We start from the raw sequence: 25853 nt of genomic DNA on the forward strand, positions 1-25853 counted from the left end.
AGACTCCACAGGTTTAAGGGCTCAGTCCCACAAGACTGCCCTCACTTAAGTTGCCAGTCTCAAATGGGGTGCCCTGATGATCCACACTTCTGTCTGACTTGGAAACAAATTTGGGGTTCACATAACCCCCCATCAGGTTTGATAATTTTCTAGAATGACTCACAGAACTCAGAAAGGCACTTCACCTACTATTATCAGCTTATTATAAAGGATACAACTCAGGAACAGCCAAATGGAAGAGATGCAAAGGGAAAGGTACTGGGGATGGGATGTGTGGAGGTTCCATGGCCTCTCCAGGTGCACCACCCTCCCAGCACCTCAATGTGTTCACCAACTCAGAACCTCTCTGAGCCCCATAGTTTAGAGGTTTAATGGAGGTCTCATTATGTAGGCACGATTGATGAAATCATTGACCACTGGTTATTAACACAATCTCCAATCCCTCCCCCCTCCCTGGAGGTTGGATGTGGGGCTGAAAGCTTAAATTTTCTAATCAAGGCTTGGTCTTTCTGGTGACCAGCTCCCACCTGAAGATATCTAGGGGCCTGAAAGAGTTGCCTCATTAGAACAAAAGAGGCTCTTATCAATCCTATCACTCAGGAAATTCCAAGGATTTTAGCGTGTTGGTGCCAGGAACTGAGAACAAACACCAAATATCTTTCTGTGATACCACAGTAGTCATCATCTGCTTCCAGTGAAACAGAAGGTAATGGTTCCTGATTCCTTTCCTCCATGCTTGTTGAGGGCTCAAGAGCAAGGAGGAATAACACTGACATCTCCCCGCCCCGCCGCGCCCTATACATTTCCAGACCTGTGATTAATATATATTTATGAAGCACATTAAGTAGACTATTTCTTCTAGGAGCCTCAATTTTATTCAAAGTAAATAAACATTTATCGGTGTCTATGTTGTGCTAGCAATGTGATAGGAAGGTGTTAGGAAGGTAATAAGGAATGAAACATAATTTCTGCCCTCAGAAAGCTCCAAGTTTTGTGGAGGAGACAATTAAGAAAATGTATCATTGCAACAGAGTGTCGCAATGTGGGAGAGCACTTCACTTGGCCTTGGCTGAGGGAAACTCCCAGGGAGGGCCTCCTGGAGAAAGGGATGCTCACACTGTGTGACTTACAGGGGAGCAGGAGAGAAAAGGGAGGGGGTTTACTTCTGAGCTCACATAAATGATAGACAATGCCGTGTAGAATCAAGCAATGTCAATGCTGGAAGGAGCCTTGTGCACCTTTTCTAAATCAAGACACTGTGTCTGCTTGTGTGTTGCTCAAGGTCACATAGCAGCAAACTTGACTTCAACTAAAAGATTTAAAGTTTGTACCCTTTGACCAATTTGACGCATTTCTCCCCCTCCCTTCCTCCCTCCACCCCCACGCCTGGTAACCACCAATCTACCTACTGTTTCTATGAGCTCTACATTTTTAGATTCCAATATAAGTGAGATCATAATGTATTCATCTTTCTCGGTCTGACTTATTTCACTTAGCATAACACCCTCAAGTTTCATCCATGTTGTCACAAACAGCAGGATTTCCTTCTTTTTAAAATTTATTTTTGGCTGCATTGGGTGTTCATTGCTGCACACGGGCTTTCTCCAGTTGCAGAGAGTGGGGGCTACTCTTCATTGCAGTACACAGGCTTCTCATTGTGGTGGCTTCTCTTTGCTGTGGAGCACAGGCTCTAGGCACACGGGCTTCAGTAGCTGTGACACGCGGGCTCAGTAGTTGTGGTGCACAGGCTTAGTTGCTCCGCAGCATGTGGGATCTTCCCGGACCAGGGATCAAACCAGTGTCCCCTGCATTGGTAGGCAGATTCTCAACCACTGCACCACCAGGTAAGCCCCCGGATTTCCTTCTTTTTTATGGCTGAATAATATTCTGCTATATATATGTATATATACCACTTTCCTTTAGCCATTCATCTGACAGACGCTTATTGTAATCATTTTGCAATATACATGTATATCAAATCATTACAGTGTACACCTTCAACTTACACAATGTTATGTGTTAATTCTATCTCAATAAAGCTGGAAAAAATTTAATTTAAAAATAAATTTAAAACTTTTTAAAGGTTCAAATGCAAAAATACATCACACTGCCATGAGAAAATAGAAATGAGCTACTTCCTCACCAACAAATCCTACCATACTTTTACTTAAAACGTGACTGTGCTTCAAGAGAGATTTTTGTCTTTCTGTCTGTCTGTTTTGGTCACGGGATCATTTTGGTTATCTCTAACTTTCCATTACAAGGGCACCTACGATTTACTGACATTTTATACTTTGTTTTCTATAAGTCCTTTAGCATGCTTTTCCTTACCAAAGACTTAGGAAGAAGAACCACTGGGGCAGGATCCATGACGACTGAGTGTGCTCCCACTGGGTCTCCACACATAGGATTGCTACCTCAATTCTACTTGATGTTGGGCAGGACACAAACTATAAAGAACCAAGTTATTCAACTAACGTCCAGTGAACAAGAACTCCAAATTCTAGGCACCATCCACACCAACAAACAGCACACAGTTTAGCAAGGGATCAGATTACAAACATGATAATATATTTATATACAATGTACACTGTGAAATCTAGAGGCTTGTGGTATGGGAGTTCAGAGGAGGATAAAACATTAATATGTCCCTGGCTAGTCCTGGCTAGACATTAAGCTTCAAGAGAGCAGGGACCTGTATCTATCTTATTTGCCATTCTATCTTCTGTCCCTGGCACATAGGAGGAACTCAATAAAGATTTCTTAAATGAATGAAGGAATGAATCAATGAACAAATATGTTTTACAAATGAGGAAAGAGAGGCCCAAGAAGGTAAGTGATTTGATTTGACTAACATCCCAGGGCTAGCTGGAGAAATCCATACCCAGGTCTCCAAACTCCTAATCCAATGCACGTTATAGTGGATTAACTACCAAAGGTTCGGTAAAACTGTCCAAGAATCTTGGGCTCACTGCTTCATAACCAGGGTGGATAAACTTATAATAACATACATCCTGGCACTGGACATGGCTGACTGTATAATTAGCTTATTTCCTACCCATATGGAGCAGCTCAGCCCCTGTGCCTCAGTGGGGAATTCCTCGTATGTTGCTAGGGGCGCCTTCTGGGATTACATCTTCAGAGGTGTGCCGGAGGAAGAGTGAGCTGTGCTGATAAATGAATCAGAGAGACAGGAGGAAAGCTGGCAGAGTCCCTGCAGGCGAGATGGATGGGGGCTGAATCGTGCTCACGGCTGCTCTGTTCCCTCGGCCTCTTCTCCCTCTGACCTCAAGTGGACCCAGTGGGAAAATAGTGCCTGCTTCTCCAGGACTTATTGCTTAGTCATAAATCTCCATCTCAGGGCTCTGAGTGTGGGGTGGGAGCGGGAAGCTAAACGGGTGGGGCATGGAGAGAGAGAGGAAGAGAGAACCAGCAGAAGGAATATGGCAAGAGGAAATAAAATAAGACAAAGATGTCTGGTAAAAGTTGAAGGGCCAGCAAAGCCTCTTTAACTCAGGTTTCATAAGTCGAGAAATATTTGATCACCCTTGTGAGTCAAACCTCTGAAAATCAATAGGGCTTGAGAGTTGCCTATATTGATCTGGAAGCCTGAGATGTATTGAAATATTCATGACTGGATGTATGTGTTCAGAGAAGGCACGGGGGAGGGGGCTGGTGCAGAGAGAGGGAGATGGATAGGTAGATTTCTAAGTAAAAGCCATTCGCATTTTCATTAAAAATAGATTAATTCTATTAGTCGGACTAAAACCTCATACTTAAAAGGAAATGAGCTTGTTTGTCAGACAAATAAGCCACTGGCAAACCCAGAAAAAAACATTTATTTATTGCTCTTTAATAGCAGAAGAGCCAGGGAGAGTTGATAAAATTAGCACGGTATCCCCGGGGGGATGCAAGGGGCTGCTTTGTTTGCAAAGGCAGTTTGGACACTGCTGCTTTGATCTTCACTTTGAGCATTTGAACAGGCATGTTAGTATCACTCATTCCACAAGAGAATTGGGATTCAAGTTTCCCCAACAATCTAAAAAGCAGTACATTAGAAGGGGGCTGTCTGCCCGTAGTCTCAGAGTCTCAATACCCTTGATACTAATTTGATGTGATGCATTTCACCAGATGTGTCTACCTGAACAATATCTGATGCCCAGGAGACTGTGGCCCTGCTTGAGAGTATTAGACTTGGATTTTTCCCCCTTCAAAAATGATTGGATGAAGGCATCCATAATTTAAAATCTGCATATAGATATGACATATGTTACAAATATTTGAGAAAATTCATGCAAGGAATTTAACAACAACAACATATGGGAAATCAGTTCCAAATAACAAGGCAGAATTAAAAATAATCTGTTACCTGTAGCTACCCTCCTCTTATATTCCAGTGCAACCTATGGAGATGGTGCCAAAACCCGGCTCTTGAGGGGGAAAAAAAGCTCAAATCCAACACGACATCACGCTGTGGAGCAAGCATTTGGGGACCTGAAGGGAATGTTGGATTCTGACCGGGATCGTCATTCCCACATTTTTCAGGTGTAAGGCTGGTCCAAAGGAAAAGTCAGCAGGCATGGAATGGGGTGGATGGGCATGTGGGTCTGCCACAATGTGACTTTGGGGAACCTAAGCCATTCTGAGCAGTTCGTGCCCAGTTTAGGGGGGACAGCTCGCGCTATGAGCCCTCTTGGCTTTGATGAAATTCAAACCCAAGCTTGTTAAAAACATCTACAACGTAGCCAGCCCTGGTTTCCCCAAGCAGCTATTTCAGAGATGAGGCGGACTGGACCTTTCAACCTTCCCCCAGCCTCTTCACACTCTCCCTTCTCTGACTCCCACAATAAGAAAAAGAAAGGGCTGCAGAGCTCCTGCCCTTCTCAGAGCTTCTGGGAGCGTCTTTTCTGAGGGGAGAAATCAAAAGTCTGCCAGAAAGTCAAGGATGGCTAAACTCCTGCTGTCTCTTCCACTGAACGCAGTTATCCATCACTGCTGCATCACCTTCCTCCGGTATTTACAAAATGCTTTATCATCTCCTCCTTCGTACTCCCCCCAGAGCATGTTAGCATTTTTATTGTTATTCCCATTTAATAGATGAAGGAAGAGGGTACAGAGACACTTTCCCAGGCTCTCACAGGAAGAGTCAGGATTAAGTTCAGATCCCTAAATCCCTCCTCCACTGCTAAACAAATGTGTTCTTCCCTCCCCACCACCCTGCCCCTCTCCCCAAACACAGAACAACCAGGAGGGTCCTGCTGCCTAGAGGCTTCCGGTGAGGTACCACTGTGGCTTTTAGAAGTAGACAGTTTGCTCCAGGAACACGTTCTCAGAGATGAACTTCCCGGGTGCGATCCTCTGTGATCTGTACCCGAGGGGCTGGTGACACCCCCTGTAGATTACAACTTCTCTTCTTACCCTCCCCTTGCCTTCCCGTACCGGCTTTAAGGCCATGGGCACCTTCCTCAGAAAGGATGGGGTGGGGCAGACAATGCTGAGTCCAACAACTAGATTGTGCATCTTGCCCATCACTCCACAAGTGAGAGGAGATTGAACGAAACCACTGTGTCTTCTAAACTCGGATGACAGGCTCCTCACCGTGGTCCCATTTTCCCTGTCTTCGGTCTGTATTTCTTCCAGTCCGTCCTCTGTGTTCCTGATGGACACATCCCTGCTCAACATAAAATCTTTCACTGATCTCTACTTCTTTTAGGTGGAGGGTTTTAACTGGGTACCAGGGGGCCCAGGACCATCCCTGAAGTTGAATGTAAAACATAAAAGTGTGTGTGTTGGGCTTCCCTGGTGGCGCAGTGGTTGAGAGCCCGCCTGCCGATGCAAGGGACGCGGGTTCGTGCCCCGGTCCGGGAGGATCCCACATGCCGGGGAGCGGCTGGGCCCGTGAGCCATGGCCGCTGAGCCTGCGCATCCGGAGCCTGTGTTCCGCAACGGGAGAGGCCACGGCACTGAGAGGCCCGCGTACCGCAAATTAAAAAAAAAAAAAAAAAAAGACGATAAATTCCACTATAGTTTGCATCTCAGGAAAGGTTAAGAATTATTCATATAAGCACAAAGTTCAAGCTCCTTGTCATGGCACTTAGGGTCCTTCGTGACTCTACCTTTCCTCGTCTTGTCTCATATCACACTCTCATGCTCTTCCTCTTCACTTCCGGGAACAAACCATGCGTCCTCCAGGCTGATGCATGAGCTGCTCCCTCTGCCTGAATGCCCTTCCCATCCTCCAGTTCCTCCTCCAGGGAACAGTTCGGAATGTCTCTCCTGCATCTCCCCTGCAGTCCCAAGGCACCCTTTGCTTCCCACTGTGGCAGCACTTGTCACCCTATATTGCAATTGCTTGTTTATCTGCCTGTCTCCCCACTGAATCACGTGCTCCTAGAAGGCAGGAACCGTATTTTTTTTCTTTCTGAATCCCAAGCACGTAACATATGCCCCCAAATAATTGATATTCAGCCTCTATGAGAAAACCCACAATAACATGGTAAGTGATGTCCAAAAAATCCTATTGTATAAAGTGCAGTCCCTCCCTAGTCCAAAGTTAATGAAATGACCATGTGGACTTTGTACATGGGACCAGTCTGAAATTCTAAAGGCATTCCAGGGGTCTGGCTATGCAATCCATGTCCTTTCTGGTGGGCTGTGGTTTGATGATTATTCTGCAATCTGGCTTAATTACTGATGGAGACGATTCTGGATCTGCAGACTAGAATTTCTAGGACAGTGGAAAGGATTCCAAGAACTCCCAGTTAGAGTCTGTATTGTTGCCCAATATATGGGTAGTGTGGGCTGGGAGAATACCGGGGATGTAAGCACCCACCCCCACCCCCAAGATGGGGTTCCATACCGTTTCTAGTGCTGCCTTATCCCCCTGCTTCCGTATCATCCATCTATGTCATACTCCAAGGTCAGAACTTCAGCTCCATTTGAGACTATGAGTGGGTCAGAGGACACGAGCTAATCACCAATCCCATAATAGCTAAACTTGCTCATGGTATGGAGTTATTTACTCTGTTTGCAGAAAGCATAAAGGATTAGTGGAAGCAATTCTCATTTTCCTAGGTCATATCCCCCTTGAAGAGAACATACAAGGACAGAGGAACAATCCCATTAGTTCCTGATTCTGAGCATGCCCCATGATCTCACTGGGACCTCAAGCTGGTGGGATGCACATTCTTGGTGATTCTAGCCCATAACGCCAGCCTCTTGCATCATGTCTCATTCCAAAGACCTTAGGCCTCTGGCTTCTAAGGATTCCTAAAGCAAGGATGATGTAGGTGTGGGGAAATTAGTTACCTCCCTTGTTTGCTGTATCAAGAACTTTAGGCACATTAGTTTACTTAATCCCTACAAAACTCTGTGAGTTAATGCCCATTTTGCAGATGATCAAATGGAGGCTCATAAACATTAAAGAATTTGTCCTGTGCCAAGAGCCAATGATCAGGATTTGCAGAGACCAGTGTGATGCCAAAGCCCATGATTTTCCACTAGGAGGGCAGAACGGCATAATGCTACGCATCCGGGGCTCTGGGGTTAAGCTGTGAGACCCACCATGTGTGCAGACTTGGCCATACTTCTGACCTGCTTGGTGACTCCACTTCCTGGGTAAAATGGGGGAAATATTAGCATTTACCTCAAATTACTATAGGGACGATTGCATTAATACATCGAAAGCCCTTGGAACTCCCTGTCAGGGCCTCATAAATGGGAGCCGCTGTGGTGATTGTGACATGTGCCCGGTAACTTAGTGACCACATTTTCCTAACAAAGCTTTGGACAAGCAGTCTGACAAGGAAAGATGAATTGAGGGGTTGGACAGGGTGACAGGCCAGAATATTAGACTCCATCATGGTCCAGAAAATGATAACCATACCTCCGTTTTAGGGACTACTGATTGGCCTTTTCCCGCCTCTTGTGGCCCATACCATATATTCACTTTTTAAGCTACAGAAGAGCATTAGGATAATAACTTGTAGAGGTTTTTTTTTTTCCTACAATAACCTCTAAGTCCCTCTCCTCATCAGCATGCTGGTAGACACATCTATTTAATATGTATTCTTTCTCTTTTTTCCCCTCAGTGCTTCTCCCCAACACTCAGACTGATTATCCTGTGTTTTCATTAAGAACATTTTCCATTTGCCAGTCCGCAAAACAATTCTCAATGTGATGGCCTCATTTCCTGCAGAGAGAAGTCTTTCCATTTGCAACCAATCACAAGGCTGGATTCACACAAGAATTAACTTCCACCCCTTATTCCTAAAACGTAAATGGGAAGGTGAAAAGCCAACCCCAGAGACAGCCCTCCTGCCCACTCCGGCATCTAAATTCCAGGGATTTTTTATAATGTCTTGCTGGTGAATTTTCCCTCTGTTTCTGTGCTATTCCTCTCATGCTCTAATTTGGTAAAAAAAAAAAAAAAATTTCTAGCGGCTTCATAAATGTCTCTTGAGAATCTTGCAAGGATAACATTAGAGGTCATGCCTGAGAAAGCATGGTGTGATGATTAATTTTATTAGGATGCATTATTTTGATATAGAGAGATCTAACTTACTTAACAGACTTATATTAAGAACCAACAAAGAGCCACAGACTAGATAGAAGATGAGTTAGCCTAGGTCCATGCCTTTGAGAAGCTCAGATCAAAAATCTGGGGAGTAAGTAGACATGTTCAATGTCCCCTGGAGAGAGACGAATGAGAGGTGGAAACTGCAAGCTGTAGGAGACAAAGGAGAGAGCCACTCATTGCACCAGGAAAAGAAGGAAAGCTGCTGTGACGCTGTGATGTAGAATAAGAAATATATATTTCGTCTTCCCCCCCTTTCTGGCTCGCAGCTCCTAACATCCTTGGGATTTCCTAAGCGATAAGAACAATGGAAGCATCTTTTGCTTTAGTCTTTTGTCTTTGCTTCTCAAAATAGTTCCAGAGCCATAAAGGTGAAAGGAGTGTGTTGTTACTGATAACAAATCCACTTCAACCACACCTGAGTTCACGGTGATGAGGTGACTCTTGGAAAGTCACTAAGGATGGGGGCTGCTTGCCAGGGGAGCCAACAGTGATTCAAGAGTTGGAACTTGCAGCCCCATCCTGGACCTCTAGGCAGGGAAGAAGCCCTGGAGATTGAGTTCAATCACCAATGGCCAAAGGTTTAATCAATTATGACTATGTAATGAAGTCTCCGTAAAAACCCAAAGAGACTGGTTCAGAGAGCTGTCAGGTTGGTGAACCACAACACATCCACGTGCCAGGAGGGTGATGTACCCCAAACTCCATGTGGACAAAAACTCCTGTGTTGGGGACCCTTCCAGATCTCACCCTGTGTATCTCTTCATCTGGCTGTTCATTCATATCCTTTAGCACTCTTTGTAATAAACTGGTTATCTAGTAAGTAAACTGGATTTCTGAGTTCTGTGCATCACTGTAGCTAATTAATCAAACCTGAGGAGAGGGTCTGGGAACCTCAGAGCTACAGCCAGTCAGTCAGAAGCACAGGTGAAATCCTGGACTTGTGATGACATCTGGAGTGAGGACAGTCTTGGACTTGAGCTCTTAACCTGTGGGATCTGACTCTGTCTCCAGGTAGACAGTATCAGAATTGAGTTAAATGTGTGGGACACTCAGTCAGTGTCTGCTGATTGGAGAATTGCTTGGTGGTGTGGGAAAAAAAAAACAAACCCAACACATCAGAGCTTCACAGAAGAGGCAACCTTCAATGAGCTGGGCTTGAAACAGGAGCAGGAATTTGCCCTGGTGGATGCAGGAACACTGAGGGAAGTTGAGGAGTGGAGAGGCAAACGTAGGAAATGAGAAAGTGTAATGACACCAAGCAGACGATATTACAACCTATATTTAGGTGAACAAGATGGTCGTGTTTTCTTGGGAATTACTATGGAGGATTCTGCACTGAGACAGACCCATAAACACTGAAGAATCATCTCTGTAAATGAGGGCAATGGGCAATGGACTAGATTTGTGTTACACAAGGGTTACATATACAGACTCCTTGTAATGGGAGAAGTTTTTCTGCAGACCCACAGTGTCGACAACATATTTTTATTATGTTTTACGTGAATATAAAATTAGGTATAACTTCTTATAAATATTAAACAACTATAAAGTCATATTCACCAAGTGAACAGACACAAAACTCAAAAGGCAATAAAATTCACTAATTTAAAATAATAAGTAATGTTCTTTGGCCGAAACTAAATTGCTATCTCCAACACAAAGAGAGTGTTGAAGGCTACAACCCACTTACTCTGGAGTTTGAGATGTCTATACTTCTGTGTGTTATGTGATGATGAAAGTCTCATATCACTTTTCTCTTTTTAAATTACTGGAAACTTTTACTCATTCAGTGTGCCATGATAGTATTTCATCTTAACTTTATGAAGTGCATAAATTCATCTATTAAACCTGGCTCTGTTCTTTTTCATTAGCCATCTATTTCAGTATGTCATTCCCATGATGTCAAATCAAAGTCTTAATTTATTAAAAAACTTTAGAACAAAAATCATAGTCTACCAAAGTGTCATTCAGTTGTAAAATATCATTGGAAAATAAGCCTTACGTTTATTACTGGTAAAGGATTTAGTGTGATTACAGAGAGGACCTGGCTTGGTTGCTGTCATTGTGACATTAGGACTTAACCTACTCCCAGCCAGATAAGACCAAGTGCAAGTTCCCTTTGGGTGGTCCCTTCAGCCCCTATCCTGCAAACATAAACACAGTCCTAGGATCACCTGGCTCCAGGTTTGCATTCAGATGCCCTGAATATTTTGCTAATATATTTATAACATCATCAAAATGAGAAGACAAAATTTTAAATCTAAATAAGTTATAGACTATTACATGTTTGTGGCCCCCAGGAGTCTGCTGAACCCAGTTTGAGTAAAGCTGGACCAGATGATCTTGAAGATCCTTTCCAACTCTGACGCTCCCCCATTATTCTAAAAGTCAGGAATGATAAACACCGACCTAGACAACTAGGGTGAGCCTTTCACCCTCGGGTTATCCGAATTTGTCTTCTTTGCTCCCCTCCTTGCCTTAATGCCCGTATCTTCCTCACTCCCAGGGATCTCAGAACTCTGTCCTCACTAAAACCTGCTCCTGAAAAAGAGAAGGATCTTGGCCCTTCCTTCATGTCTGCGTGTGGATTTAATCCACATCACTTCTTCCAAAGGTGACACACATTAAGCCCGAGTCTGCATTTTCAGGGTTTCTTTTTCACCTCTTTTATTTTTAAGCCCCTGTGCAGGCATTTTGAATATCAATAAATAAGTACTGGGGAAAATTGTTTGGTGGGGAAAGAAAGAGGCTCGGAGGCATACCAGGGAGGGGGTGAGCCCTGGGGACATTTCAAACCTGAACATCTGGTGCTTGAATCACATGAGTGATGACAGTGAGAGTCGCACAATTATAAACTGGGCAGATTTGAAAATTGATCCTGAATCAAACAACCACTAATTTTCCTGGTCCCCTCTGGCAATCATCTTTTCAAACTGTTCAGGGCTTTAAAATATGAAAATAATAAACTCCTGGCAACCTCCCTCCTTTTCTCTTCCCTCTCCACCAGCTTCCCACCCCCCTCCTTGTAGAAGCCCTCTGGTTGGCCATCTATATTCAAATTACACTTTTCAAGCTGTCCCCTCAGTAAGTTCAAGTAGAGTTGATTTCCAACCCCCCCTACTGCTGCTAAACTATAATTGCCTGCTGTATCTTTTGCCCCCTTTTTGAATAAGTGGTGTTAGATTTGCCACTTTGGCTAATCCTCAGGAATCTGACCTGTCATTATACAAAGTTCTAAAAATATCAGCTTGCACTTCACAGTTTCCGTTTTGGTTTCATGTAATTCCTCTTCACTGCTTTATTTGAACCTGCTAACCTGCTTTGAAGGGGGAAAAGTTGCTAGCTAGCATTGCCTGTCATCTGCTGTGTTTGCTTCCTTCTCGAAAGGCCTCAAATGAGAATGCTGGTCTCTTGGTAGCTGAATAAAAATGAGAAGAATGAAATGGAGGAAAAACATTGACACACACATTTCCCTTCGGTCTCTGTGATCACAGCAGAGCACACACCTCTCTTCCATCTCTCAACTAGGACACTCGGGAAAGGCGAGAGTAACAGAAAGAATCCAGCACCTACCTAAGTGCCAGGCACTGTGCCAATGGTGGAAACTGTGCAAAAGTTGGCCGGTGCAGAGAGATTCTTGGTAGGGTCGGGGGTAGGTGGGAATGGCAGAGTTGCAAATAAAAGTCTGAAACCATGCTGGGCAAACAGAAGGACAGCTCTTTACGTGAAAACAACAGTCTGCACAATTTGGCTGTCCATAGTGGGGATGAGGCACGCCCCTTCAGATTATGAGGCTGCTTCTGTGAGAGCAGATCAAAGCTGGGAAGGGGACGCACTGCGAGATCGAAGCTGGCCATCACCCTACCCACATATGTGGACTACCTATGGTTCTCTATAGCCTCTTTCTGGTCATAACTACAAAAGTGAAGAAATGGGGGCACTCCAGTCTGTCCTGAAGAAGCTCACTGAATGACTCCTAGCCTGGACTCTGCTTTTTCAAGAGCAATTGTCTTTGCCAGACAACTTCCCATGTGGATTAATCCACTGCACCTCCACTGGTCTCCACAGCAGTGTGGAAAGAGCTGTCCAAGGTGGGATCTGGCAGTATGCTGGCTCCCTAGGCCAGGTTAAACTCACTCTGCATGTTCTGGGCTGCATAATGGGCAAGACCACTGCGTCTCTCTGACCCACACCATGCCTGAAGACCCCACCACATCTCACAAGGTGTCACACTACCTAGCATCCAGGTATCCCAAGTTCTGACCTGAAGGCCTTGCTATGGCTGCCTCCTTCTCCAGGTCCATCCCTTCTCAGTGAACTTACCCACGATGGGTTGTCAACATGGTTGGAAGGGCCCAGTGTTTTTATCTTTTATATTCAGCTCAATAAATAATTTCTGGCTATCTCAACATGGACAAGCACTAGATAGGCTAAATATAAAAATATGATGAGTAATGGACATTTCAACCAATTTTACAGAAATAAAAAGGGTTATCAGAGAGTACTATTAGGGCTTCCCTGGTGGCACAGTGGTTGAGAGTCTGCCTGCTAATTCAGGGGACATGGGTTCAAGCCCTGGTCTGGGAGGATCCCACATGCCGCGGAGCAACTAGGCCCATGAGCCACAACTATTGAGCCTGCGCGTCTGGAGCCTGTGCTCCACAACAGGAGAGGCCGCGATAGTGAGAGGTCCGTGCACCGCGATGAAGAGTGGCCCCTGCTTGCCACAACTAGAGAAAGCCCTTGCACTAAAACAAAGACCCAACACAGCAAAAATAAATTAATTACTAAAACTCCTACCCCCAACATCTAAAACAAAACAAAAAAAAAGCGCTGGATATTTATTAAAAAAAAAAGAGAGAGTACTATTAAAAAGTACAAATTGGATCACCTAGATGAAATGGACAAATTCCTAGATATGCACAAGCTACCAAGACTGAATCATGAAGAACTAGAAAATTTAAACAAACCAATAATCAGTAAGACTGAATCAATAATAAAATACCTTCTAACAAAGTACCAGATGGCTTCACTGGTGAATCCTAATAAGAATTAAAAGAAGAATTAACATCAATCTTCCTCAAACTCATCCAAAAATTTGAAGAGCAAGAATCAACATCTACATTCATCCCATGAGGTCAGCATTACCCTCATACAAATGTCAAACAAAGGCACCACAAGAAAACTATAGACCAATATTCCCATAGATGAATACTGATACAAGAATATTCAACAAAATACTAGAAAAGAGAATTCAATAGCACCTTAAAAGGAACACAACCAGAACCGAGTGAGATTTATTCCTGGGATGCAAGGATGGTTCAACATATGAAAATCAATCAATGTAACATACCAACCAAATTAACAGACTGAAGGAAAAAAATGACTTGATCACCACAATTAATGCAGAAAAAAAATCTGACAAAATTCAACACCCTTTATGATAAAAATACTCAACACACTAAGAACATAAGCAAATTATGTCAACATAATAAAGATCATATATGAGAAGCCCACAGCTAATATCATACTCTGTGGTGAAAGTCTCAAATCTTTCCCTTTAAGATAAGAAACAAGACAAGGATGCCTACTTTTGCCACTTCTATTCACATAGTACTATAAGTCTTAGCCAGAGCAATTAGACAAGAAAAAGAAATTAAAAGCACCTAAGTTGGAAAGGAAGAAATAAAATTATCTGTTTTCAGATGACAGAATTTTATATGTAGAAAACTCTAAACACTATACACACACACACACACACAGTTATAACTAATAAATTCACCAAAGTTGCAGGATACAAAATCAACATACAAAAATCAGTTTCTGTACACTCACAATGAATAATCCAAAAAGAAAATTAAATTTCCAATAACATTAAAATAATAAAGTGCTCAGGAATAAACTTAACCAAGGAGGCAAAATACTTACATACTGAAAACTACAAAACATTGCTTAAAAAATTAAAGAAGACATTTTAAATATTTAAAATGGATAACCATCAAGGACCTGCTATACAGCACAGGGAACTCTGCTCTATATTATATAACAACCTAATTGGGAAAAGAATTTGAAAACGAATAGATACATATATATGTATAACTGAATCATTTTGTTGTACAACTGAAACTAACACAACATTGTTAATCAACTATACTCCAATATAAAATAAAAAGTTAAAAAAAATTAAAGAAGACACAAACAAATGGAAAGACCTCACATATTCATGGACTGGCAGTGTGGTTACTACTACCCAAACTGATCTCTAGATTTAATACAATCCCTATCAAAACCCCAGTGGCAATTTTTGCAGAAATAGAAAAATCCTTCCTAAAATTCACATCGGATTTCAAGGAACCCTGAATAGCCCAAACAGTCTTGAAAAAAAGAAGAGCAGAGTTGGAGGTCTCACACTTCCTGATTTCAAAACTTATTACAAATCTACAGTAATCAAAACAGTATGTTACTGGCATAAAGACAGACATATGGGCCAATGGGCCCATAAACCCTTGCATATATGCAAAAGAATGAAGTTGGAAGCTTATCCTACACCATACAACAAAATTAATCAAAATGGGTTAAAGACCTAATTGTAAGACCCAGTACCATAAAACTCCTGGAAGAAAACAAAGGTGAAAACTTCATAACATCAGATTTGGCAATGATTTCTTGGATATAACACCAAAAGCACGGGCAGCAAAAGAAAACTAGACAAATGGGACAATATTAAACTCCAAAAACTTCTCTGCAACAATGGGCACTATCAAATGGAAATGCAACCTAGAATGGGAGAAAATATTTGCAAACCATATATCTGATAAAATATATATACATTTACAATATATATATAACTCAGCAATGAAAAATTAAATAATTTGATTAAAAATGGACAAAGAACTTGAATAGACATTTCTCCACAGAAGACACACAAATAGCCAATAAGCAAAATGAAAAGATGCTCAACATCACTAATTAATAGTGAAATGCAAATCAAAAGCACAGTGATATACCACCTCTCACCCATTAAGATGGCTACTCCAGAAAAAAAAAAAACAGAAAATAAGTGTTGGAATGGATTTGGAAAAAATGGAATCTTTGTGCACTGATGGTGGAAATGTAAAAAGGTACGGTTGCTATTGAAAATGCTACAGCAATTCCTCAATTCATTAAACATAGAATTACCATATAATCCAGCAATTCAACTTCTGGTGTATACCAGAATTGAAAACAATTGAAAGCAGGGTCTTGAAGAAATATCTGTATACCTATGTTCATACTAGCATTATTAACAAAAGCAAAAGGTGGAAGCAACCCAGGTATCCATCCCTGGATGACTAGTTCAACAATATGAGCTATATACAAACAGTGGAATATTATTCTGCCTTTAAAAAGAAGGAAATTCGTACACATGCTACAACATGGATGAGCCCTGAGGATATTATGCTAAATGAATTAAGCCCATAACAAAATGACAAACACTGCATGATTCCACTTATATGAGGTCCCTAGAGTAGTCAACTTCATAGAGACAGAAAGTAGAATGGTGGTTGCCAAGGGCTGTAGGGAGAGGAAATGAAAGTTGTTTAACCGTACAGCGTTTCAGTTGAGAAGGTGAAAAGAGTTCTGGAGACGGATGGGGATGATGGTTGCACAGCAATGTGAATGTACTTAATGCCACTGAACTGTACACTTAAAATGGTAAATTTTATGCATATTTTATCGAAATTACAAAATTTTTAAGAAGTCTATACTCATAAAAATACAATAAGTAAGATATAAGCTGTGTCCTTGAGAAGCTTATGATAGAGGAGACAGATGAAAAACCAGAAAATTCCAATAAAATGGAGTAACAAGTTGTTAAGAGGGGATTTTTCCTAATGTCCTAGGATTGTGGACTAGGCCCCCTGGACAAAGTCAAAGGTACCAGGAATCCCAGACCTTAAAGAGATCCACAAGGAGATGGCCGTGGCTGGGACCAGACACTACCCCATGGAGCTAATCAAGAGGTGTCAGAAAAAAAAATACATGCAAACAAGAAAAAAAAAAAAAGAGGTGTCAGAACAACTCCCGTGGATTCTGTTGAGGAGAGGGAAGGAGCAGTAGTCAGCCTTGTGAGGAGGGTGGGGTTTGTGGAGAGAAGCTCTTCCCTCCCCTTTGGAGAAGAAAGAGGTGCTTGACCTCTTGTAGGCTAGACCTACCTGATCCTGAAGAGTCTCAGATGTGTATGCTGAGAGAGCTTGCAAAGCAAAGGAGTCCTGCCTCTTGCATCCCATCTGGGTATCTGGGACCTGCAGGTCCTCTCTGGAGCTGCCACATGGGCAGAACATGGAGAGAGCTGTATCTGCGATCTCTAAAGTGTAGAGCATATGGAAATGTATGAAGGGCTGCCTGCTTCTCATCCTGAAAATTTGAAGGAGGTCCCTTCAAGACACCTGAGCCATCAGAGTTTGAAGGCAATGTGATGTCACGTGCCCAGAAAGAACATGGAGAAAATTCTTCCTTCTCCCCATTCTCATAGAGACTTGGAGGGTGAGGAAAAGGGAGCCGTGGTACCTGTAGCTCCAGGTGAAGAAGCTGAGAGCTTAGCAGAGAGGCAGAAGTGATGGGCAGCCCAGGCTCTACTGAGCCAACCCAGAGGACAGGTGGGGCGTGCAATGCTAGCAGGGCTGACAGCCAACATGGGTGCCCCACAAGGGATGGCCTCAGCAATGGAGGGGGGCTGGGGTGAGCATCCCCCAGAAAAGAAATGCTGCCATCCACCTATTCCAAGAGCACAACTTCGGCAGAGGCATGCAGCAGGAGACTGAAGTAGATCAAAGCAGACCAAGGCGAGGGACACATCTGCACCACGGCCGACAGCAGGCTCTTTCAGAGCAGTCTGCTCCCTCTCTCCTCCTCCCTTGCCCCTGACGTCAGAGAAGACACACTTTGATGAGTGCAGAGGGGGTGAGTAAAGAGCAGCGCAACCCCGTTTCCGCCCTTGGTCCCTGAGCCACAAGCCTCACCTCTGTGTGTGTGAGGGGAGGGGGGGCGGGGATGGGAGGAGCTTTGGACCATATATGAGGAGGCTAAAGTTTTAAATGGAACCAGACTAAGTCTTCATAACTAAAAATGATTAGATCGTTGTGAGATTTTGAGACAAAATGCCAGTAACGGACCCATTTCCCAGTGAGAAGAGGCATGGACATTCAATACAGAATATTTGAGAGCAACGAGTGGGGAAGAGGTAACCTCATGTTATGTCTCTCCTCAAGGGAAGAATTTACTTGGTTGACCTAAGATAGTGTAACGCACAGTGTGCTGTAGGATGAAAACGAGGGTTACTTAGGATGCTTGCGGTGGCAAGAGAAGGGCCAGTGCTCAGACCCTGAGGTGTTTGGCTTAGGGCAGTCTGCATGGGTCTGTCAGAGCCCCTCTTCTTTTCCAACACCTGGCACCTTGTGCTTTGGGTCCCCTCGACAGAAAGGGTGCACCCCTCACTCTCTGTGCAAGAGCCTTTACTACCCCTAGTGCAGGGTTAGGCTGCCCACACCAACCACACTACTCATAGCACCTTAATCTTAAGCACTCTGCCAGCAGTATCACCCCCGTCTCTTGAATTTTCTCTGTGGCTCCTGGCCATGTCCCATGTCACACAGACATGATAACCCCTCCACACTCCCTTTTCCAGCTCAAGCAGCCTTTCTTAGTTATACTCACAAGTATGCACAACTCCTAATGCTTAGAGACGTAGGAGGAGCCCTCTTGAAGGTGTGCGTCCTGTCAAGCTCCTGGGTTATGCACACATACAGAGAAATATAGCATCATGTGATATGTGAACAAAGCACTTGCTGGGGCTGGGTAGGGAGAGAGAGCTCTTATCTGAATGAGATCTTGAAGGACAGTAGTCAACATAGGAGTTGTTGTCACAGTAGTAGAAACGACAATAATATTAATCTTAGTAGCTCACCTTTATGGAGAGCTTCAATGTGCCAGGCATGGCGCTAAGTATTTTCAATATAGCATTTCTTATTTCTCAGAACAATTAGCTCCCTAAAAGAGACAGGTAGCAAATAACTGCAGATTATTTATACAGATCCTCTTTCCCAGCCTAATGTTAAGTATTTTATTAACCTCTTTTTATTAATGAAGAAATTTGAATTTAGCGTGATTGAATAACTTGACCAAACATTACTCAGATAAAATAAGTGACTTGTCCTTGATCACGAGACATTAATGTATCATAGTATTTTGGCTGAAAGCAGGAAGTCACTTATAACCAAATATTTAAATTCTACCATGGAAACCCCAAATTAAAAACGTGAGTTGAGGAAGACATTTTCACTTATCTGCAAGAGCAAAAATCCTACAAAGTTTTCTAGAATGTTCTCTGGAAAAAGAATTTGCAGCCATTTGCTTCAGTTTCGAATGCACTTACAGGGGAAGGTCCATGTAATATGAATCTTCTGCATTACCTCTATGATAATTTTTAAAGCATTGGCAAATATTAAACCTTTTTACATTTCCAGAAATGCTCTGACTAGGAAAAAGCTAACAGACAAAAATGGACTTTACAAATTCCATCCTTTAATCATTACGTTCTAAAACTGAGAACTGGTATCACCGAAAAGAAAACAGGCATTATTGTTATAATCTAGCTTGTGTATAGGGAGTTTTAAAAGTTTCACACTCTTACACTTTGTTCTTTGGGCATTTTCATATCTCACAATCAAGATTTTTGTGCCAATTAAATAAAATTAAAATTCAGAATACCCGCCCTACCTATTTTATAGTGTGGTTTGGGAAATAATACTAATAATGGTTACAATGAACATCTGTTGAGTGCTTGCTATGTGCAATGTATATATCTTAAATTCATTTGTTACTCAAAAAAATCCTATGACATAGGTACATACGTCATAATAATATGGGTATTATTATCTCCATTTTACAAATAAAGAAAGCAGATTCTAAGAAGCTAACTTGAGCTAAGTAAGCAATGGAGACATCTGAATGCAGGCAGGTTGGCTGCCAAGCCCAGGTTCTTAACTATTAACCATAAAATATGATAGTATATTTTTTAAAAATCAAGAGTTTCTTGACCAGTTCTCAGGCAATCAAGGCACCAAGAAAATATCTCAAATATTAGTTTAAGTCCCTCTCTTTAACTATACCTGACAGGGTTAAAAATCACTGCAATCAAATATTGCATCTTTGGAACTTGGTAACCACGTCATGTGGGTTCCAAAGGCTCTCTGAAAAGTTAAAAGCATTGCACAAATGTTAGTATTACTAATTTTATTGGCTTGAAATACTGTTCTTTTTTAATAGTCCCTGAATAAGATGATATTGATACTCCAAATTCAGAACTGAGTTTAGATTGTCCAAATATCATTCAGTATAAGTTCTTTTGGAATGCCTTACATTATTTCTCCTTACCCTTCCAAAACTAAAATTCTTAGACTCTATGATGTAAGTCAGAGATCATGCTATGGTGGGGCGGGGGGAGGTTTTATAATTATTTTCTCCCAAAACTATAATTCTCTGCCAAATCACCTACCATTCAAGATTGAGGTCATTATGACTTTTGGCTCTTTCCTCAAACCCAATACATCCTCCAAGAATGAAGACTCACCATTGATGATATGCAAAGGAATGTGACAAATCTCCCAAGACCATTTCCAAAGATGAGTTCCAACAGAAGCATGGTCACTATTAAGATCAAGATGGCGTCAGCATACAGCTGGCTTCAGTGAGTAAGGACATTGAAGTCAGTGGTATTCATCCAAAATCTTCTGTTATTTCATTTCATGAAAAGAATTCATAGTATTTAACATACACACCTCACATATGTCCCCACATAGCCCCGTTAGTAATTCAGAGTCATGCCACCTTCTTGTACCAAACTTCTTGGCAAACGATCAACAGTATGCTATACTCAGAGTCAGAGCAGCAGGCTGACCTGGTGAACTCCCACCCTCCCCCAGCTCCTCGACATCTAATATCCTGAGCTACAGGACAGCTAATGGTGCTTGTGTTAGAAACAGCCAGGACAAAGGTCAGCTAGTGAAGAATGTCCCTAGGACCCCACTTAGCCAGCTCAGTGCACTGATGCAGAAGGGTGTGATGATGAGAACGTAAGACCACAACTGTTTGAGCCCTGTTATCTGAGCCAATGTAAACACCCAGCCACAAATACTTCCCCTTCCTCCTCCAGGATCCAAATGTCAATTGCTTCCAGCTTCAAAGTTCTGAATTTCTACCACACCTCCCTTTGATTCAAGCCTGCTTGGAAAGTGAACAACATGCCTGACTCCATCTGTGTGGCAAAACTGAGTCTCTCTAGCTGAGTTGTTAGGAGGTACTAGGCGTGCCCCAAACCTGGATCCCTGCCATTATAACGCACCCTAGAGAAAATTTTGGCCATCTATCAAATGACCACACAAACAACAGGTCAGCCTCTGAAAAGGCCATCCTCTAGGTGGGCAGGACCCAGGACAGATCAGACCTAGTCCCGGGGTCTGACTAGGTGGGCTCCAAGGCACACGAAAGATGCCACTCTGCTGAACTTAGGGGTTGCTCACATAAGGGCTTTACCTAGGAACTGTGACAAAGACAAAAAAGAATACCAGCTTTTCCCTGTTCCCTTCCCAGCCTCACATTCGTTAGGCCAAATAATATTGAACAGTGTTGTATTTCCATCCTTTTTCATTAGTAAACGTATCCCCAGACCTTTAACTTAAAAGTAGTTGATCTAATGATCCATTATAACCAGCTTGCTTAATAGTCCTCACCCTCTGAGTGCTTTTTACATTGGTACGGATGTTCCAGAAAATGTTTTGGCCATCTTTTCTCTTTGGCATTTTAAGGACTTTATATCACTCCTTTTGTTACCAGTGCTGTAAAGCTTCAGTCCAGCACTTGAGTTTGTTTTCTGTGCAAGGTATCTCCCTTTCCCTACCCTGCTCCAGAGGAGGTACCCTGTTCCCAGGCTCTGCCAGTGAGGACACCCATGATGCTTTTCACGTGGGTGCTAGGTTTGGACGGTTCCTCCTAGCTGTTTAACAGATTGTTAAAGGATGGAGGAGGGACAAAGCTGGAGGTGAAAGTGGAGGCAGAGCCCTTTAAATTAATGAAACTGGGCTGACTCATGACCCTTCTGGGTGGCACCTTCCAAGTCAAGACTGAATGCTTCACCTTGTGCACCTCTCCTCCACCCAAGTACAGCCTGTCTCCAGCCCTATCCTTCTTTCCACTGTTCTAATTCTTGTTCCCATAACAGGCTTTTTTTTTTTTTTTTTTTGGTTCCAGCTCTCAGGCCATATTTTCATGATACGTAATTCCCCTTGGGTTCATAGGTTGGAATTTGACCTCTGGATTCAGAGGGCTCTGGTTCCTGGCAAGTACGAGAACGCTTCTTGTGAGAGCAACTTAGTGAAAAATCATGGTGTTGTGGCTGACCATTCCCAGAATTCCTGCTGATCTGCATGTTAACTCCATGGGTTCTCCTTTTCAGAAGTGAGAAACTGCCTGACCCCAGCCACTTTTATAGGCAAATGGAAAGTAGCACAAGAGGAAAGGATTTAGCTTTTAGAGTCTGTTGGGCTGGGGTCCCAATTCTGTTTTAATCACCAATCAGCTGTGTGCCACTGGGAGCATGATTTCGATTTCCTCATCCATGTGCCATTGGGAACATGGTCTTCATTTCCTCATCCATAAAGTGGGATTAATCACAGCCTCTTCAAGAGCTGCTCTGGAGGAAGAGTGGGATGATGGACATACGATATTGGGCTTGTTTACTTTTCTTCAATGTTAACATGCTTTTTCTCTGGTAGCATGTGGATCATCCCATATGCTACCCCTTTGTCTAGAATGTTCTCAGCTTGCTCCCAACTCAGAACCCACTCTTGTGCTGACTTTTAGTCACCTTTCAGGCTTCAGTTTCTATATTGCTTTTTCAAAGAAGCCTCTCCTCCCCCACTCACCAGACTAAGTCAGGTATCCCTTGTTCTATTCCTAGAGTAATCTACATATTCTGTATTTTACTCAGATTTCCTTAATTTTTACCTTATGCCCTTTTTCTGTCCGAGGATCCCATCTGGGAAACCATATTACATTTGGTCGTCGTACTTCCTTAGGCTCCTCTAGACTGTGATGGTTTCTCAGACGTTCCTTGCTATTCATGACCTTGACAGTTTTGAGGAGTACTGGTTAGCTATTTTAAAAACTATTCCTTAATCTGAGTGTGCCTGATGTTTTAATCATGGCTAGACTGGGGTTATGGGTTTGGGGGAGGAATTCTCATCACATCTTCTCAAGGGTACATGCTATCGATATGGCTTATCGCTCTTGAGGGTGACCCTGATCACCTGGCTGCAGTAGTCTGTGTCAGATTTTTCCATTGTAAAGCTGTTTTCCCCCTTTCCATACTTTACTCTTTGGGACGAAGTCACCACGTGTAGCCCACACTTAAGGACTGAGGAGCTATGTTCCACCTCCTTGAGAGGTGAATTTCTACATAAATTATTTGGAAATCTTTTGCATGAGAGAATTCTCTCTTCTCCTCCATTTATTAATTTATTCAATCATTTATTTATATCCGTATGAACTCATGAATATTTATCTTATGCTTTATGTTATAATCTAATACTATATTATTTATTTTGTTGCTCAGATTGCTCCAGTTTTGGCCCAAGAGAACCCTTTCAGGTTGGCTGCTGTGTTCTTTTGACATGTCCTTATCCTTTTGTGTGTGTGTGTGTGTGTGTGTGCGTGCATTTCATTATTTATTGGCACTACTACATACTTCAGGCTACATATTCCCTGCCTAAGTCCTAGAATCAGCCATTTCTCCAAAGATCTCTAATTCTTCTTGCTTGAGAAGGTATTAGATACCATGGTCTGTGTGCCAAATGTGTTCATTGCTTATAGAGCAAGGAAATATACATGTGTACACTAATCCATGTATATACATATAGCTATAAATATTTCTATCTTTATAGATAGCCACTCCTACCTATATGAACTAACATGAGTTTGCACTGATGTCTCCAACCCGAATTCAGTACCACATGGCTCATTCTAGTCTCTTCTCCTTCCTTGCTTATCTGAACCTTCCAACAGTGAGAACCTGGATCACACTACCTGCCATTCATTCACTTAATTGTTCAATTCTAGTGTACAATGTACAGTGGTTTCAGAATTATTAACCCATACCCTTGTGGGAAACAACTTTACCAAACAGATGACGGTGTTTATGTGCTGTTCCTTACTTTTACAGTCCCCACTCACTTCCAAAGTTACTCAGGTCAGCACCTCCCCACCCAACTTCCCTCAGTGAGGTTATTTTATACATTTATAATATAGTTAGACCCTTTTGTCCTAACTTGCATTCGATCCTAGGACACCTTGACCTCCTAAGTAATTTTTCTAAATTTGCATACATTAAGGTTCACTGTTTGTACTGTAAAGCTCTATGGGTTTTAACAAATGCATACTGCCACATGTTCACCATTACAGTATCACGTCGGATAGTTTCACATCCCCCCGTGCTTTGCCTATTCAGCCTTCCCCCTTCCCCAAGTCACTGGCAACCACTGATGTGCTTACCCTCTCTCTACTTTTGTTTTTTCTAGAATATCGTATCAATGAAATAATACAATAGTTAACCTTTTCATACCAGGTTCTTTCACTTAGCACTATGTTATTCTGTAATCGTTTGTTCATCATTGAGGGCCATCTAGGTATCAGCTAATGCTCTTGCCAGACTGACCACACATTCACAGTTTGCCTCGGGTAATCCATGTTTACACCTGTTATCCTTGTATCCAATCCATCTTAGTATTTTAGTGCAAAACAAGTGTCCCAGGTTGGAAAATAAATTATACTGTCACCCTAGTTCTAGGTTATGGGAATATGTCAATGAACAACACAAAGTCTCCACCCTGAGGAACTTATATTCTAATGGGTGGAGACAAACAGTAAATAAGATAATGTCATATAATATTATAAAGGGAAAAGGAAAATATTTACAGAACTAAATAATCTGGGGGATAACTTACGTAGTGTGGTCAGAGAAAACATCTTCGACAATGGTATAGTTGAATCAAGACCTTGCAAAGAGCCAGGGAAAGAACCTCCCAGGCAGAGGGAACAGCAAATGCAAAGGATCTCAGGCAGAAAAAACCTGCCATGTTTAAGGACTAGAAAAGAACTGGGGGAGAATGGAATAAGATGAAGTTGGTGAAATAAGCCATGTTAAGAGGAGCTACGTTACATGCTTTTTTCTGAAGGCACTGGGAAGTGATGATGGGTCTTAAGCCAGGGAATAACATGATGTGATTCATATTCTAAAAGATCACTTTGTCTGCCATGTGAAGAAGGGACTGGAGTGAAGCAGGCACGGAATCCTGAACACCAGTGAGAATTTGCTGTGGTAAAGGCAAGAGGTGATGGTGGCTGAGACTTCAGTGGTGGCAGTGGGAATGGAGAAAAGTGGATGGATTGGACATTGGGGTTAAGGAAAAGTGAGGAAATATTCGTAGACTTTTAGCTTAGCAACTGGCTGGTAGAATCATTTACCGAGGTAAGGTAAGGGAATAATTGAGAAGGGACAGTTTGGTGGGCAACAGTTCATGGTTCGTTTGAGTTGTCTATTACATGTCCATATCAAGTGGATATGATGTCAAGTAGGCAATTAGACCTATGAGTTTGGAGCTTAAAAGAGGATTCAGAGCTGAGGATTAGCTTTGAGATCCTCACGGTACATTATTTAAAGCTATGGGACTGAATAAGATTTCATAAGGAGAGACTACTAGAAGAAATGGAGATTCAGGAACAAGCCCTGGGAACTCCAATATTTATTAGTCAGATCACAGAGGAGCAGCCAGGAAAACAGGAGGAAAACCAGGAGTTTGGTTTCATCAAAACGAAGAGAGAGGAGAAATTGCTTCAAGATGGCGGAGAAGAAGGACTTGCTCTCACTCCCTCTTGTGAGAGCACTGGAATCACAACTAACTGCTGAACAATCATCGACAGGAAGACACTGGAACTCACCAAAAAAGATACCCCACAACCAAAGACAAAGGAGAAGCCGCAATGAGATGGCAGGAGGGGCGCAATCACAATAAAATCAAATCCCATAACCGCTGGGTGGGTGACTCACAAACTGGAGAACACTTATACCACAGAAGTCCATCCACTGGAGTGAAGGTGCTGAGCCCCACGTCAGGCTTCCCAACCTGGGGGTCCAGCAACTGGAGGAGGAATTCTGAGAGAATTAGACTTTGAAGGCTAGCGG

The sequence above is a fragment of the Phocoena phocoena genome, chromosome 6 (genome assembly GCF_963924675.1).
Source record: "Phocoena phocoena chromosome 6, mPhoPho1.1, whole genome shotgun sequence".
Lineage (NCBI taxonomy): Eukaryota > Metazoa > Chordata > Mammalia > Artiodactyla > Phocoenidae > Phocoena > Phocoena phocoena.